We start from the raw sequence: 7,309 nt of genomic DNA, 5'->3' as shown, positions 1-7,309 counted from the left end.
CCAAGAATAGCTGAGATCAGCACCAGGAGGATTACTCCATAACTTAGAGGCCAGCCGGATATCCTAGAGGAAAGGGCAGTTCAGATAGAGAAGGGAGCACCAAATAAAGGATGTTTGGAGGATCCTCCCAGGAGGGGAGATGCATGTCGAAAGTAGATTATGGACTGAACATGTTTGCCACTGAATGCCTCTTTTGCAGACCACAACACCCAAAAGGAGAGAGAGAACACAGGGGATTGCCCTGCCACAGAGACAGGGGGGATGGGGGGATGGGGGTGGGAGGGTTATTATCCATGGTGGTGGAAAATGGGCACTGGTGGAGGGATGGGTATCTGATCATTGTATAATTGAAACCAAAGCACAAAAAATTGTAAATCTACAACTTTAAAAAAAAAATAAAATAAAATAAAGGGAAAAAAAAAGAAAAAAAAGTAGATTTTGTTACTTAAAGAATCAAATCAGGGTCATTCTAAGTTAAAAACAGAAAACTACAGTTGTATTTCTGATTCTCTTCCTTACATTTGAAGTAGTGAGGTGCTTGAGGATTAGGGAAACTGAATTCAGTTGCTTCTCTCGAGGCCTTTCTCAAGCTCCTGACCATTAGTAATAGGCAGAACTCCCGCTATGGCCTAATATGGTTTGGCATGCGTTACTTCAGCATCCAAATTTGTCTGCATTTGTCATTAGGACCTATTTTATGTTAATTCTAGACAAATGAGAGTTTGGCTTCGTTTATCATATTCTTTAACTCAAGAGTCAAAGACATTGAGATATTCAGTGACTTTCTCCAATCTCAGAAATGTGAGGTAAAAGTGTTAGGAGGTGATTTTGATAGATGGGATAAACATGTCAATGAGAATTTAGGTCTAAAGAGTCACACTGATGCTTTAGGCTCTTCTTGGGCCTCAAGCAGTTTCAATTGTAAATATTATGGCAAGGCTAAGCCATGAAATATTTTCACACAGTATCAAGCTCAGACAGCTCAAGAGGTGCATGTTTTCCTGTTCCTAGAAGTATTCAGTGTTGGCATTTTTTAGATATCGTCTGGCATACTTCTAATGAATCCTGAGCACATCAACTAAAACTAGAGAAATAAACTTGTATTCACTCTTTGATAATAATAATAATAATAAACTTTATGCAAAGAAAAAATATGGCTGGAAAAAGTAAACAGTTAAAATACCTTAAAATCTATACATAGTCACTAATTATTGAAATGCATTTTCCTTTTGATAAAGTTAAACTAATTTAAAGGATGAGAGAGACAGTATAGAGGTAGGTCACAGCCAACCTGAGATTGATCTCTGGGACCATATGTGGTCTCCTGTGTACAACCAGGAGTGATCCCCGAACACAAAGTTAGGAGTAAGCCGTGTGTACTACTGGTTATGTTCCAAACCTGCACACTTCAATTAATGAATAAATAAGACAAACTTAGTTATGAATTAACAAAAATATCTTTTAAAAATTAATATCTAATTGGATAATTTATTTCAAAAATACAAGTCTTGTTCATTTCTTAATATATAATACTATTAATGAGATAATAACCTCTTCATCAGTTACTATTAATAGGCAGTAAAATGTCACGTTTCTTTCGTTTATTACTCAAAATCTATAGTTTCATGGAATTTATATCATTATGCAGGAGAAGTGATTTTCTAAAATTCATGATAATAAAATTTAGGCTCTAGAGTGAATCTAGTAAATCTAGTAAATAGCACAGCGGGTAGGGCATTTGCCATGCATGCGGCCAACCTGGGTTCAATTCATCCATCCCTCTGGGGGAGCCCAGTTAGCTACCGAGAGTATCCCGCCCACACAGCAGAGCCTGGCAAGATCCTCGTGGCATATTTGATATGCCAAAAACTGTAACAACAAGTGCCACAATGGAGATGTTACTGGAGCCCACTCGAGCAAATTGATGAACCAAGAGCTCAGTGATATAAAGTAAATCTACAATTGTCTGATTTCAAAGTCTGTTCTTTCCTGTTAGACTTTTCCTGTGCAGAACATTCACCTATTGATGTTTGTTCAGTATTAAAGTGATTACAGTATTGAATACTGAAGAAAATGAAAATAGACTGTTCACATCAAAATAAACTCAAGTTACTTATGCTCAACCATTATCCACTGTCCACTGTTCTCCCATTGTTCATCGATTTGCTTGAGCTGGCCCAGTAACAGCTGAACCGGCCTACTTGGGTTCTATTCCTCTGCCCCTCTCAGAGAGCCCAGCAAGCTACTGAGAGAATATCGCCCACACAGCAAAGCCTGTCAAGCTACCAATGACGTATTCAATATGCCAAACATAGCAACAACAACTCTCACAATGCAGACGTTACTGGACCCGCTCAACCATGATAAAATAGTATAAACATTGGGCTATAAAGTAAGCCATAGATACCTTTAAATCTCCACTCTGCAGGGAAAAATAGAACCATGAAATAGTAACCATTCTGCCTCCATGTCCTTATCTGTGCCCTCTTTTGAATTGTATAAAAGTTTAATTGGATTTCTTCTTCCTTTTAATTATTTTATAATGGTAGTTTTGGGGCCATATCCAGCTCTACTAGAAAAGTTAGGAGAATACCATTGAAGCTCAAAGGATCTTTATGGTGCTGGGAATTCTATCTCGAACCTCACATATTTAAGGATAGGACTCTCCAAATGACCTCACCAATACCTTACACTGATTGGATTGGACTTTAAGTTCTTGACTACAGAGCCTGATAGCAGATATTATTGTCAAACAATTGTTATGAAAATCTTATTTTCTATTAACGTACAAAGAGGTGTGTCCATGTTTAATAACCAAAAGTGGACCACTAAAGTCACAAAGTCTAACGACTCCTTCTCTTGCGTATGTAAACACATATGTATATGTATACATATGCATGTATATATTCATATACATTTTATATACTTATATATATCTATATATAATTATATATGTCCATATATATTTATATATGTATATATATTATTTTTTGTTAAATTTAGTTGCTTAGTTGTAAGTACTGTTTTTCATCAGAGGTTTTATTCTAAAATCTTTATTTAAGGACCTTAGGCTTTCAGTTATTTGTTTCTGCCATTAAAAATTCTTATGTCTGTGGGGCTGGAGCGATAGCACAGCGGGTAGGGGGTTTGCCTTGCATGCAGCTGACCCGGGTTCGATTCCCAGCATCCCATATGGTCCCCTGAGCACTGCCAGGCATAATTCTTGAGTGAGAACCAGTAGTAACCCCTATGCATCACTGGGTGTGATCCAAAAAGCAAAAAAAGAAAAATTCTTATGTCTGTGAATGAGCACATGTTACATTTAATCATCTTTCTTTGATGTGACTATGTCTAGACAGTAACTTTGATATTAATTACATTGTCATCCTCATTTTTTTTTTTTTGAGAGGGGGAGGCACACCGTAGAGTGCTCAGGTGTGATTGCTAGCTCTTCACAAAGGGATCACTTCTGGAAGACTTGGAGACCTCATTGATGCTGGGGATTGAACCAGGGTTGGCCACATGCAATGTAAGTGCCCGACCTGCTAGATTAACTCTCCATCCCTATCTTCAGATATCTTATTCTTTAAGAAACACATATTTCACTGATCAAGATATTTTAAGGATCATGTTTGATAAAGTAAAGAACCCTAAAATTAAAATGTATTTTTATCATTATTACTTTAATTAGTATTAGCTATCTATTCACTTTCTTGACCTAAGCAGGGAAAGATACCTGTGGTGAAGACAGCTAGGCCTTTTTTTTTTTTCACTCTCTCCTATAAGGTCGTTTATTATTAGGCTATATAGATATATATGGTTTGGTGGCAAACCTGGCTGTACTCAGGGTTTATTTCTAGCTCTGTGCTCAGTGATTACCCACTGTGATGCTTAGGATACCATATAAGGCTCTGAGGATCTAACCCAGTTTGGCCACATTCAAGGCAATCACCCTGTCTGCTGTACTCTCCAGCCCCTGTAATACTGTCACTGTCACTTGTCCTCCCATTGTTCATCGATGTGCTTAAGTGGGCCCAGTAACATTGAGAGACTTGTTACTGTGTTTGGCATATCAAATACATCATGGGTAGCTTTCCAGGCTTTGCCGTGCGGACGAGATACTCTTGGTAGCTTGCCAGGCTTTCCGAGAGGGGAGGAGGAATCAAACTCCGGTCGCTAGGCCTATTTTTAGGCAATGTGCTAGCCCTTATTCTTCTGGAGATACTGAACTTTCGGTTATTTTCTAGTTATATTTTTTTCTTAGTTTACTTGTGTCCTGATAAGTGTTCTCTAACAAGTACACATTTTTATGCAGAGTTAATTAGTATCTTTTGCTTTCTTTTAAAAGACTTTCAAGTTTTTATTTTTTCCTTGAGCCTCCAGAAGAGAGATTCCATCTCAGATTGAAGAATAACTCTTTATGTAACAGCCCAATAGAAAGGTCAAAGAAACTCTGAAGGTTCTGAAGTTCTGATTAAACACCTGGGCTGGAAAATGTCAGTCGTATAATAGAATAAAACAAAATCTAGAAATGCTTTCCCAACTGTAATGACACTGAGCATTCATTTATTACCGATTGAGATTGATTTGTTTGTTTGTATTTTGTCTTGAATCAATGGGTAATGCAGAAGAAAAAATGAAGACACGGAAAAATTAAGTTACAAAAGATTCAAAGATTGTCCTTGTGAATGAACACAGCTGTTGTGTTGAAACACAAAAGATGATTTCTATCGCTGCACTTTTAGTTAACACTTTCTCAATTTATTAAGCTACACTTTAAGAAAATTCTTTATGATTTTTAACATATACTTTATAGAGCAGGCAGGGAGTTCGCCTTGCATGCAACCAACCCGGGTTTGATTTCTCCATCCCTCTTGGAGAGCCTGGCAAGCTACTGATAGTATCCCACTCCACACGGCAGAGCCTGGCAAGCTCCCAGGGGCATATTTGATATGCCAAAAACAGTAACAACAAGTCTCACAATGGAGACATTGCTGGTGCTTGCTTGAGCAAATCGATGAACAATGGGAGGACAGTGCTACAGTGCTATTTTATAATATTTGGAGCATTATTTTTCTTTCCTTCATAAGATTTGGGAAATATATATATATGTTTACATATATAATACATATTTTAATGTTAGTCCCTGATAAGAGTTAAGCAGTAGTTTCTTTCAATTAATTTTAAAAATAAATGTTTGAATATTACAAAATTAAATATAAAATTCTAGCTTATATAACACACAAAAAAAGAAGCTGCTACATTCTGCATGCATTTACAAATTCATATACCATTATAAGATGTGATCTTAAGGAGAAATGTCTAGTGGGTGTTAAGCACAGAAAATTCGAAAGCATGATTTTGCTGCGCAGGAGGGAAAGAGCAGCTTGGAACACTTTCAAGAGCGTCGAAGAAATAGCCAAGAGGATGAAGAACCTCTGGCTCCTGGCACATCTCTTTGATTCCACCGTTCTTCCTGCATTAACATACACCTCAGAGACCTGGGCCCAACGCAAATAGGATGAGAATGCTATTCGGGTCTCCCAAAGAGGAATTGAAAGAGCTATGCTTGGAATATCACGTTTCACTCAAATGAGAGAAAGAATCCGGAGTTTCAACCTCCATCGACGATCAAGAATTAGGAATGCTGTCTCGTTTGCCAAGGCATCAAAAAATCAGATGGGTTGGTCACGTAATGAGATTTAGAGATGACCGCTGTACTAGAGCCATTACCAACTGGATTCCATGGGATGTCAAAAGACCGTGTGGCCACCCACCTACCAGATGGTCAGACTTCTTCATCAAGACCATGAACTATCGGTTTGAGGCTCTTCATGTTCCTAGAACGAACAGATGCCATTGGGCTACACTAGCACGTGACAGGGACAAATGGAGACATTACTGGTGCCTGCTCGAGCAAATCAATGATTAACGGGAAGTCAAGTGATCAAGTGATTTTGCTATTAAACATCAATCCAGAAAACAATCTGAAAAAGGAAATGGATGGCATTTAGCTACAACTTGTGTTTTTCAGGAGAAATGCAATGCCACTGTTTGCTACAGTAATTATCACGATCACGATCACAACCACCCTGTTGTTCGTCGATTGCCTCGAGCAGGTGCCAGTAACGTCTTCTTCGTCCTAGCCCTGAGATTTTTTTTTTAAAGTGCCATATTCAAGGCTTTTTCAGGGTTAGGAGAATGAGACCCATCATTGTTACTGGTATTTGGCATATTGGGTATACCACGGGGAGTTTGCCAGACTCTGCCGTGTGGGCATGTTACATTTGGTAGCCTGCCAGTTTGACCAAATTAGGAATGAGATGATAAGATGTCGCGGGGCTGAGATCTCCAAGCCTGCACAGTTTGGGACTGGACCTGCCAGTAACTAGACAGTTACACCCACCAACTGCCGTGTAACTCCAACAACGGCCAGGATCCAGAGATTATCACACTCAGCTCCTGGAACAGTAATTATCAAATATTGATATTTAAAATGTAAAGATATTATTAAATTTGTTAATCTTCTCATATAAGAATCATATAAAAAAAGAAAACATTCAGTCTCCAGGGAATAAACTCAAAAGCACTACAAATATTTTCCAGGCTAGAGGCCTGGATTCTCTTCCCAGCTCTATATAGTCCACCAAATACTACTGGGAGTTACACCTGAGCACTAAGCACTGAGGAATGTTATTGTAGAACAAAGCAAACAATAACAACTTATTCCTATTGTTAATTTAATTTTTTTCTTTTTGGGTCACACCCTGCGATGCTCAGCATTTACACCTGGCTTTGCACTCAGAAATCACTCCTGGTGGTGCTCAGGGGACCATATGGAATGCCGGGAATCAAACCTGGGCCAGCCGCATGCAAGGAAAATGCCTTACCCGATGTGCTATTGCTCCAGCCCTTATTGTTAATTTAATTAATATGGAATTAATCATGCTTATGATGACAATAGCTATTCAACTGTCACTGTCTCCTGTTGTTCATCGATTTGCTTGAGCGGGCCAAGTAACATTGTGAGATTTGTTACTGTGTTTGGCGTATCGAATACATCACGGGTAGCCTTCCAGGCTTTGCCATGGGAGCGGGATACTCTCAGTATATTGCTAGGCTCCCTAAGAGGGGCAGAGGAATCGAACCCAGGTTGGTCTCTAGCAAGGCAAATGCCCTACCCGCTGTGCTATCGTTCCAGCCCAATATTAAAGTATCTAAAACTTCTAAACAGAAGATTGTACAGATTATCTTCTAATGAATATTTGATTTCTGATTTTTCTAATGAGATTTACTTATACAGTAAAGG

The sequence above is a fragment of the Sorex fumeus genome, unplaced genomic scaffold (assembly GCF_029834395.1).
Source record: "Sorex fumeus unplaced genomic scaffold, SorFum_2.1 ptg000008l, whole genome shotgun sequence".
Classification (NCBI taxonomy): domain Eukaryota; kingdom Metazoa; phylum Chordata; class Mammalia; order Eulipotyphla; family Soricidae; genus Sorex; species Sorex fumeus.
This window is presented reverse-complemented; position numbering follows the sequence as displayed.